This window comes from Lissotriton helveticus, chromosome 1_1 (genome assembly GCF_964261635.1).
Source record: "Lissotriton helveticus chromosome 1_1, aLisHel1.1, whole genome shotgun sequence".
Classification (NCBI taxonomy): Eukaryota; Metazoa; Chordata; class Amphibia; order Caudata; family Salamandridae; genus Lissotriton; species Lissotriton helveticus.
In genome coordinates, this window is record NC_136057.1 from 912,688,747 (window position 1) to 912,700,783 (window position 12,037).

A 12,037-nucleotide genomic window follows, 5' to 3' on the forward strand; every position below is an offset into this window, starting at 1 on the left:
AGGGGTAAAAATTACTATTCCCACTCCAGAGAGTGCAACAGTAGAGAAGGCGTTGGATAGCGTAGGGGTAAAAATTACTATTTCCACTCCAGAGAGTGCAACAGTAGGGAAAGGGTTGGATAGCGTAGGGGTAAAAATTACTATTCCCACTCCAGAGAGTGCAACAGTAGGGAAAGCGTTGAATAGCGTAGGGGTAAAAATTACTATTCCCACTCCAGAGAGTGCAACAGTAGGGAAGGCGTTGGATAGCGTAGGGGTAAAAATTACTATTTCCACTCCAGAGAGTGCAACAGTAGGGAAAGGGTTGGATAGCGTAGGGGTAAAAATTACTATTCCCACTCCAGAGAGTGCAACAGTAGGGAAAGCGTTGGATAGCGTAGGGGTAAAAATGACTATTCCCACTCCAGAGAGTGCAACAGTAGGAAAAGCGTTGAATAGCGTAGGGGTAAAAATTACTATTCCCACTCCAGTGAGTGCAACAGTAGGGAAAGTGTTGGATAGCATAGGGGTAAATTTTACTATTCCCACTCTAGTGAAAATAAATTAATATAATTCACATAATTATCAGTTAATCAATAAAAAAAGTATTACCAATTAAGAATTAATTAATTACCAATTAAAAATGAATTAACAATTTATTCAAAATAAATACCAATAAATAAATTAACATATTTAATTAATTATAATTAAATTACTTCCCACCCTATTCCCCTATAAACCCACAACCCGCTACAGAAAAGAAATTAATATTCACATAATTATCAATTAATCAATTAATAAAAATTAATTATCAATTAAGAATTAATTAATTACCAATTAAAAATTAATCAACAATTTATTCAAAAGAAATACTAATAAATAAATTTACATATTTAAATAATTATAATTAAATTACTTCCCACCCTATTCCCCTATATACCCACAACTCACTACAGAAAATATATTGATATTATTCACATAATTATCAATTAATAAAAATTAATTATCAATTAAGAATTAATTAATTACCAATTAAAAATGAATTAACAATGTATTCAAAATAAATTCCAATAAATTAATTAACATATTTAATTAATTATAATTAAATTACTTCCCACCCTATTCCTCTATAAACCCACAACCCGCTACAGAATTAAATTACGCAAAAATTAAATACCATAAAATTAATTACTTCAAATAAATTACAAAAAATACACTTTTGACACATATACTAACATACAAAACACTTAAATAAATTAGATATTATTACAAATTCGATATTTTTAATAACCTATATTATGTACTTCGATATTTTGACTTTCTATATTTTTAAAATCGATATTACATTACTTATCTTAAAAACGATATTTTTGATGTCTATATTCTGTCCATTCGATATTTTGTCCATTCTATATTTTGGAGTCGATATTTGTGTTAGTCTATATTTTGGAATTGATATTTTGACCATATACCGGATTGGAGAGCTATACAATTACTACACTGGGTCATGCATTCTGATTCAGAAATACATGCAATGATGTCATGTAGTTTCTCGGTGCAAATTAACTCCCCCTGGTGGGAAGTTAATGTCAAATGGAACATCCTGATGATGAGGGTGGAACTTTTATAGCCCCTTAGATGTGCAAAAATGTATCCAGTGCTTTAATGAAGTACTGTTTATTGTAAGTGGGACACAAAACTGTTTCAAAATCTCTGTTCATGTTGATTCAATGATGCCTACCAAAGTAACATTGTCACTGGAATCGGTAATGCGTGCAGTGGAGTGGTGTGTAAGGATTGTATTGTTGTGTGTAATTGGTAAAAAGAGGAGGCAGGTGTTGGTGGATGGTGTGATGGTACGATAAAACGTATCTCACAGTTAACAGCATATGTTCTTGTGTGCCACTTAATTCACAGCCTTTGAAAGTGTACATCCCTGCTGCCCAGTCTAAGGCAGACTTGAGTCTGAGTTTTTGGAGGGGACCAGGTGGGGAGAGGAAGCATTATCTTTAGCATCAATATAAATTCAAGCTTTTCAATGATAAACCAAAGCGCACAGCAGCTGACCAGGGTTTCGCACATCAACTTTGCCTGTTTCAAAGATATTTAGTGGTGCTGCTACTCTCACCATCCGCTGCCAAGGATGTGTATCAAAGCAATAGAGAACAAGCATTTGCAATGCAATAGGTCTCGCATTAGGAAAGTTTGAGCTATTGGTATTGTAAATGACACATTTTTTATTCATGTTTTGTTTTTGAAAATAGCGAAAATAATAGCTTTGTCATTTACAATGCCAATAGTTATAATTTTCGCAAATGTGACACCTGTAGCATTTGTAATGCAATATGTGTCATATTTACGTGACTTGCATGTATTGATATTACAAATAACAATGGCTTTTAATGTTTTTAATAATTAATACTTAAATCAAAGTTATTGTACTTTATAATGGCAATAGCTTAAACTTTGTAAATAACTGTTGTGAAGATTATGTTCAGTGTATTTTATTGTTAAGAAAATCCAAGAACAGAAGTGAAATATTAACATCTTTTTGTTACATTTGTAATATAGCTTGAAACATTAAGACAACATATTTGAACCAGCTGTTGTTGAATAGGTGCACAGATTGATGCTGTGGTGGCGCTAAGTGATGTTGTGATGGCGAACGAGTGATGCTGTGGCGTTCAGTGATGCAGTGGCGGCGCATTGTGATGTTGTGGTGCCCCTGAGTGATGCTGTGGTGGTGCTGAGTGATGCTGTATGCTATGCTATGTTTTGTTTAGCTATCCTATGCTTTTATTTGTTATGCTATGCTGTTTTTTGTTATGCTGTGCTATGTTTTACTATGCTATGTTTTGCTATGCTATGCTTTGTTATGCTATGCTATGCTTTGTTATGATATACTATGTTTTGCTATGATATGCTATGTTTTGTTGTGTTGTATTATGCTATGCTTTGTTTTGCTCTGCTTTGTTTTGTTATGCTATGCTATATTTTGTTGTGTTTGGTATGCTGTGCTATGTTTTGCGATGTTACTATATGTTTTGTTTTTCTCTGCTATGTTTTGTTGTGTTTTGTTAAGCTATGCTATATTTTGTTGTGTTTTGCTATGTTTTGTTATGCTATGTGTTGTGTTTTGTTATGCTATGTTTTGGTATGTTATGCTATGTTATGCGATGCTATTTTTTGTTATGCTATGTTTTGTTATGCTATGTTTTGTTTTGCTATCCTATGCTTTGGTATGCTATGTTTAGTTTTTCTATCCTATGCTTTGTTTTGTTATGCTATGCTTTGTTGTGTATTGTTATGCTATGCTATGTTTTGTTGTATTTTGCTATACTATGCTTTGTTATGCTATGCTATGTTTTGTTGTATTTTGCTATACTATGCTTTGTTATGCTATGCTATGTTTTGTTATACTATGCTATGTTTTGTTTTGCTATGCTTTGTTATGTTATGCTTTGTTTTGTTATGCTATATTTTGTTATGCTATGCTATGTTTTGTTGTGTTTTGGTATGCTATGCTATGTTGTGTTTTGCTATGCTACGTTTTGTTATGCTATGTTTTGTTTTGCTATCCTATGCGTTGTTTTGTTATGCTATGCTATGTTTTGCTAACCTATGCTTTTTTTTGTTATGCTATGCTGTGTTTTGTTATGTTATGCTGTGTTTTGTTATGCTATGTTTTGTTATGCTATGCTGGTGAGGGTGTGTGAGAGTGTGAGTGGTGGTGTGTGAGGGTGTGAGGGTGGGTGAGGGTGAGGGGTGTGAGGGTGAGGGGATGTGAGTGTGAGGGTGAGAGGGTTGTGGGGGTGAGGTGAGTGAGGGGGTGTGAGGGTGAGGCAGTGTGAGGGTGAGGGGTTTGAGGGTGAGGGTGTGTTAGGGTGAGGATGTGTGAGGGTGAGAGGGTGTTTGAGGATGAGGGTGTGTGAGGGTGAGGGTGAGTGAGGGTGAGGGAGGGTGAGAGGGTTGTGAGGGTGAGGGGTTTGAGATTGAGGGTGTGTGGGGGTGAGGGGGTGAGGGTGAGAGGGTAACTTATGTATTCTAATTTTTATGCGTAAGGTTGTAGGTACTACACACTTCAAGACATGTCGCACAACGTAAAGAATTTTACTTGCACTGAAAACATAAGTAAATGCATTGTCAAGTGTAATCCGAACTTTGTGAATTAAAGAAGTGGTTTGGAAATTGCCTTGTGAAAAAAGTGTAAGCTTGCAGCAGGCAGAACGTGTTATGAGGACTTCCACAGTGCTTAATTTGTAAAATATTAAGTGCAGGTGCTCAAATGTTTCTAGGAGGCCGCTCACACTTTTCCACCGGCTCCTCCCACTTCCCCCGCTGGTTTCACCCACTTAATCTATTGGCGCCATCCACACTCTCAATTCACACTGCTGAAAGCCAGATGTAATACCCATTCTGAATTTCAGCAAGGGGGCCTTCCTCAAGTAAGGTTTTGATAGGAGGTTCCACCTACTCTGCGAACATTTTGAAAAAGATGAACTCAAAAGTGCATTTACAGCACAATTTTGGAATAAATTGGCTAAAATGACTAATGCCTTAAAAAGGGACATGTGAAATATTCCAGTGCTCTATGTGATGATTTTGGGAACAATACTTGGGTATGTACAAATGTGCTTTGTGTTATTTTTTAGCAGAGTCTAATTGTGTGTCACAAGTTCAAAGATACAACTTTTACATATCTTACGTGAGAAAAATAAACCAAAAGGCTCTGTCAGAAATCAGGATCTCACCACCATAACCGCACCTCTCAAGTGCCTACTTGATTTAATCTCTTGGGCTTTTTTTGAGAACATTTTCATGTGTCCATTACAGAAATTTTAAATTTGAATTAGCTAAAGTGGGACTATTGTTTTGTGAAGTGACATATTGATTTAAATATATAAACTAATGTATTTATCCCTTTTAGCACAGGATGTATGTTTCATCTGTCCTCAGCAATTGGCAGCACAAAAAGCAGGATTCATAAATCAGTGGTTCCATAACATACTATATCGTGTCTTTGAGGCACCAGCAGTGCTGCAGGAGCGCCACCCCATGAAGTTGCATTGAATGTCTTGGTGTTAGAAATACCTCTACCACCACATCTCTATGTGTGTGTGAGTGTTTATTCAGACTGCTCCAGATCTTTGCCCCTCTCCCAAAAAATAAGATCTTATATTCATAGTTAGTCCTGATTATGGCGCAGTCCTTCCGCATAGTATATGGTGAATGCAGGCACATTACAAGAAGCTGAAAGTCGGGGGGGGGTTATGACAGGCATCAGTTGCTTTATAAAAACCTTGACCCCCAAACCATGGTGTTGTGCTTTGCACCACTTTCGCAGATACCAACTCCAGAGACCACAAACCATCGTCCCACATAGCAGGTTTTACATTACTACCTCACATTGTTCCTGTCCATGCATGCCCTAAATCGTATGTCTTCCTCCCTTGTAGAATACCATATAAATTAAAATATGCATTGTTTTGAAGATTCTATTAATATTCTAACTTCTTAACTTGAAAGATAGGCCATAAAGCAACAAACGTGTATAATCAGTATTTTAAAAATCAACCGGAGAGGGGCTTGACTGCATTTATAAATATTTATGAGAATAACCTTGTCAAGAGTTATAATATTTTAAGGTAAGAAATCCTGCTGCGCGAGGTAATGGCTCTCCATTGTGTTCAGAAAAGAGAAAACGCTTTCATTTCCAATTCCAAGGTTTACTGACCAACATGGCTGAGCACAGATGACATTGTTGGGTTCCCTTGTCCTAGGAAGTGTTTTAGTTGGCTGCTAAGTGTGGTTGCTAAGGTCAGAGATTGCGCCTACGCTATTCACTGTAGAGGGAACTAATCTTTACATGTCCTTTATGCAGCACTGGGACATTTGCAAGAGTAGAACAAACCTCTTGAACAAGGCTGTGCCAAACTGGGAGTCCGTGGATGGGGGCTGGATGAAGACACTGTTGATAGGTAGCTAATAGACCAGCAGCAGGAAGAGAAGTGGATCTCCAACGTACAATGTCCAAAAAAAAGCCCTAAAGGCAGTGGAATATTTTCAGGCCCCCTCTGAGTCGGGGTAAAGATTTTGGGGAGACAGAGTGATATTGGGCAGAGGAGGGAAAAAGAGTAATGCATCCTTAAGAAGCTTGATAATTTGTCAGCAGTCATCCCTGTTGTAGAACATGAAAACCTAACCCAAGACAGCAGACATCAAAATTGCAGCCATGGTTGAGATAAATGGATCTGAGGGGTGGACCACCAACATGGAAACAGATCTACAATAGCAAAGTGTGGCAAGATGGTGAGTGTGGAAAACGCCCATCAGAAAGCAAATCTGTGGGTAATCAACCCCCTGTGATTCTGGGCAAATCACTTAATCTCCCCGTGCCTAAAATTAATGCGTGTCCTCATGTAACGTAACTGGTACTATGTAAAGCGCTCTGATACCGGATTCAGTTCGGGTCTGGTTCGCGCTATATAAAACTCTGCAAAAAAAATTCCTGCCATCAAAATCGATGTTTAACTAGACTATTTTAGGCATGTTGAATGATTTGCATCTCAGTAACCAATTGGAGAAGGCTTGGAGATACATCTTGCTAAGAAGGGTGTACAGCCGGACCCACACAAGACGCTAATGAACACGGTGAGAGTTCGTTCATAGTGGTGCATAACTGTGCGTATGCAAGATGTCACATTGAGGAAAGCAACCCTAAAGAAAAAATATTTGGCTTTAATTGCGCAGCTTTATTTATAGGCCGGCGGCCGACCAAGGCCATGCCTCACCCTCACCTGGTGAGCAGAGCGATGTACTGCCTCAGTAGTCTACTCCACCTCAACGCAGCCAACCTCAACGTCGTCCAGGTTCCGATTCCCCCTTCTTTGAACGGCGGCGCGATGAAGTTCAACCACCAGTGGATACTCGGTGCGGTGGTGAGGTGCATGCGGCCTTGTGGGTATGCTGGGGCGTGCCGTGTCAAGATTAAAGCGAATGCGCGCGCATTAAAATGAAAAATCTGCGCGCGCATCGCTGCCTCTGCCTGCTCACAGCCCCAACCCCCCAGAAGAAGACCAGCCCGCCCACTGGGCCTGCGGCGGCAACACTGATCCGCGGCCGGAAGTTGAAGTCATTAAGAGTGAGGACGGAGAAAATTTGAAATTGAGAATCGGAGTCAGTGAGTCACGTCAGACTCAGACGTCACCACATTTAAGGCAGTAAGTGTTTTACACCAGTACGCGGTAACTAAGTGACAGCGGCACCTACAGTACTACAACAGCAGAGCACAGCACACGCTCTCTATGCCAGTGCCACCCACGAATCATTATAAATCAAATTACTGACGGTGCCCTTCTTAATGCGTGACTGTAGACCCGGCCCTAATAATTAGGTGCCGGTGCTAAGCACCGGCACAAATTAAGCCCTTCCGCCTCGGTGACACTCCGCTGATCACGGACAGACTCTTGGCAATTAGAGTTTTGATTGGGAGCACGCTTTTAGTTGTCATGTGGTGTCTGATACTTGAATGGGTTATTTTTATACCCCGTTCATCCTATCTCGGACTCGACCCTGCTCCGTTAAAGCATTATGCTCTGTGCCTGAAAACTCGCTTAAAATGGAGAATTTCTTATTGTACACAAGACTTTCGAAACCTTTCAATTACAAGGTAAGCGCGGTTTTAGTTGATATCTTTTGATGTATTAAATGTAATTTCTCCGCGAGGGTGACTGATGCGTTCGACATGAATGTGTGTGCGTGTGCGTGCGTGCGTGTAGTCTTCAGCAGGAGCCTGGTTCGGAACTTTTCATTTTGTTCTTGGCCAGCAACAGATTGGCTTCGGTGACGCTCTTTGTCTTCTCGAACCTTACAGTACAAGTTACAGTGAACACTGAGGTCTGGGCTAATCACTGAACAACCCTTTTGTTTTACCTGAATGTGTAAAAATGGATGAATTAATAAACAAGTAAACAAATAAATAAGTGCAGGTGTTCAACGTTTTTCCCTGGGGTCCGCCTTCGGGGCTGCCGAATGTCATGACGCCTTGTCTGGATTTCACGTCACGCCTCTTCCTTTCACCGCACTACACACCTCTGCACACCTTACCGCCACTGCATTGTGTCGGGTGACTTCACAGTGGCGTTATTTAAGTGCCCGCACTCACTTGCATCACTGGGGAAAATGTATACTTAATATTGTATTTGATTTCTGTTTAAAAAAGAAAAAAATGGTAGCGGACCAGAGAGGGAGCATCTCTAAAAGGAGTTCTGCCTCCTGATTGGCTGTAGAGGAGCCGACGCGGGAATCGAAACCTGTGGTGCGCGCGCACCAGAGGAGCGGGGGCAAGGGAGCGCGAAGACGCCGAGACGAGGTAGGGGATGTGCGTGTAAGCGCCTGGGGTTCTCTGTGTATGTGTGTGTGTGTGTGTGCGTGTGTGTGCGTGTGTGTATGGGGGGGTTCTGTATGTATGTGTGTGTGTATGCGTGGGGGGGGCTGTATGTGTGTTGTGCATGTGTTGTGAAGAGCCTGCCGGAATCGGAGCGCGCGACCTGATCCCGGCAGGCTGCTGCTGCTGCGTGCGCGTGACAGTCTGTTGTCCTCTCCGGCTCCCTTTCAGTCCTTGAAAGCCGGAATGATAACAATAGTCTCGCTCTGCGACAGCAGGCCTTTGGCCTGCAATCGCAGGGCGAGACCTAAAAAGAGTAGAGAGGCGCACTCAATGAAGTCAGTAACACAACGAGTCCATTAAATATGTAGATCTTCTGTTGTTTTCTTAAATGTATTCTTTATTTTCTTTCACATACAACGGCACAGCCAACGCGTTTCATTCCCAATTGTGCCTAGGGAATTTCATCAGGGCATATACAAAACAGTCGGGTTGATACGGTAGTCCTAGATGAAGTAGCTCTTAAAGAGCTGTTGTGAAGGAAGATCGCAGTAAATCACAGCGTGTTCCTTAAGGGAACTGCAAGGCGGGGGACGTTCAGCGCGCTCCGGGAGATAACCGGCGTGCATAGTACTTTGTCTTCGCGTTATTGCGGAACGGTACCTCTGATATGGTCCCCGTTCTCCACCGCTCCTCCTCATGGATTAATGGAATTAATGAAATTCCCTAGGCACAATTGGGAATGAAACGCGTTGGCTGTGCCGTTGTATGTGAAAGAAAATAAAGAATACATTTAAGAAAACAACAGAAGATCTACATATTTAATGGACTCGTTGTGTTACTGACTTCATTGAGTGCGCCTCTCTACTCTTTTTCTCTAAAGCTTTTCAATGAGTTGAAACTTAATAGAAAGCAGGATAGGCGGCACAGAGGTAAAGATGATTCATAAGAGGCGACTAGGTAATTCACCCACAAACCCTGTGATGTCCCATCAACTTTTGTATCTCGCGATGCTTAACATGCGAGGGAAACTAAGAAAAAGAAAATGATCCAATAGAATAAAAGGAGAAATGGTGCTGCACAGAAATTACAGTTTTCCCAACTGTCATCATTTATTTATGTATCACAAAGTAAATATCTATTTTAACAAGTCCGACATGGCTGCTCCAATGGTTGAGGAAAAAGTCTGGCAGTTAAATTACCAGAACCTCCCCCCCACCAAAGATGTTTTGGTAGCAAGGAGCCACAGTGATCGGCAGGTGACCAGGCCATGGTCTGCCTCCAGCACGGCAAATCTATACTGAATAGATAACTTAGTCGAATAAGGGCAGAACAGTGAGGTTACAGTAACTACGAACAAGTGAAGGAAGGCCTGACTGACCAGACTAGTCACAAACCTATATCCAGGCCTACTGGAACTGTGCTATTTTTGCGGCTGTGGTTTTTCCGCATAATCATGTCTTTGCCACATTTGACACATAGCCAGCCTTCTTCTGCATAATCTGCAGATTTTTTCTTTAAAAGTTTTTCAAATGTATTAAAAGTTTTTAAAACGTAGCAGCACGTGTTGCTGCTCCGTGAAAGTATTTTTCTAAAGGATGACTGGTTACCTTTCTGTTGCTTATCGCTATATTTGGGCATAAACCATGTAGTGGCAAGCTCTTTGGGTAACTGGTCACCTTATAGTTGTGGGTTTCTGCAGTCAGGTGTTTACCTAGTACTAAAAAGATGAAAGTTTGGCACAGAAAATATTCTTTGTGTGCTAAAAAAAGAACATAGTGTAATTATGACGTACAAAATGTGCTGCATAATTTAGTCCGCCCTCAATAGGATACCCGGCCGATATTGGAGTAGTAGCTCACAAAAGGGCAGACTAAGCATGGCTTGTAGTAAAAACCGATATCCAGGAAAACTAAACAAAAAAACAAAGGCACATCACCTACTGGAATTTGAATAAAGATCAATACTTTCAAAAAACGAACCTCTGGTAGCCAAGCAAAGATAAATCCCCCACTGAAAACGAGAAGCACGCACACATTCTCTAATTAATACTCACATAAAGAACAAAAGCGAGTTTATGTCTTCCACGTGTTCCTCCTCTAAGCGAACCATTACTAACTTGGAATACTTCATGGCGTCTCTGGTCCGTATGAGAGGATGAACAGAGAATTCAGAGCAGATAGGTTGTGATTAAAATCTGATTGAGATGTGGTTACTCGTAGTGCGTTCCATCTACGAAATTCGATTTATTTATTAAATTGTTTACTTACCTGCAGTTATTCATATTCCGTTGTTTACCACCCCCCACCCTGCCCCTCTCCCGCACCGCCTCTCTGCCCCACCGAACTCCCTCCACGGGCCGCGGCTGCCAATGGTAGCAAGAGTGCCTTGGGCCCTAATGCAATCAGGCAGCATGCCACCCCCACCTCCATCCACATGTTGCGTAGTAAGAAGTAGCACTAAGTATGATGCAATGGCCCCTCTCACCCTGGTGCCACTGCACCGCTGTATTAAGGACAGAGACACCGCTGACCAAGCTCTTCTCGTTCTCAGCACAAGACTCTTATGCAGACAGAACAACCCCCCTGTTTGTGCCAGGGGCATAGATGCCCGTGTAAATGCAATGACCCGCGTTCCAACCCACCCTGGGAGCCACAGTGCCTCTGAAGAGTCTGGCTCGACCGACCCCTTTCTATAAAGGATCAGGTTCTTTTAATTTTCAAACCTTGCACTTGTTGAGAAGAGTCTTCCCACTTCTTCCGCTTACAGTCAGGAAAGCTGTGGTTCATGCCCTTGTTGTTGGCCAACTGGCCTATGGCAATGCCCTATTGGCCTCGGCTAATGAGACGCTGCTTTCAACATTACAAGATGTGCAGAATACTACAGCCCTTCTCATCTGTAATCTTCCACCCAGGGCTGCCTCTGCTCCCCTCTTGCGTTCACTCCACTGGTTACCACTCTGGGAGAGAACTGTTTTAAAAATGTGTTGCCTCACCCACAAAGTTCTGACAGGAAAGGGTCCTAGCTACGTAGCCTCGAAGCTAACTTACTAGCTTCCTCCCAGACTCCTTTGATCTAGGGATAGGGCTCGCTTAATGGTTCCAGGGGTGACATAGTCACTATCAGGGGGCAGGTTGTTCTTGTACCTCGTCCCTCTCTACTGGAAGGCCTTACCTTTCCACATTTTTACAAGCTGAGATCACCTGCACTTTAGGAAAGGACTTAAGATTACACTGTTTTAACACTACTGCTCATGCTAACCATTGAACTGTTGCTGCACCAAGATACCCCTCTAGGGTAATTCACAAGCACTATAAATTAAAATACCATACCATACCATACCATATCATACCATAACATAACATAACATAACATAACATAACATAACATAACATAACATAACACCAAAAACAAATGGGGGTGGGGTCGCACACTACTCACGTGTCCAGGGATGGCGAAGACAGCGAAGATAGCAGAAGATCGAAAGATGATGCATCGCGAACACTTTACTACATTGACCAGAGTCCTTAGGGGCGACACCGCCGGTGTGTGAGTAGTGTGCGACCCCACCCCCATTTGTAACTTTAAAGCTACCGTGAGCAGTGGGCTGACGAGCCTGGGATCCCGCACCTACGCGCCTGAGTGGTACTATACCTGGCAGATTTTGGCAGC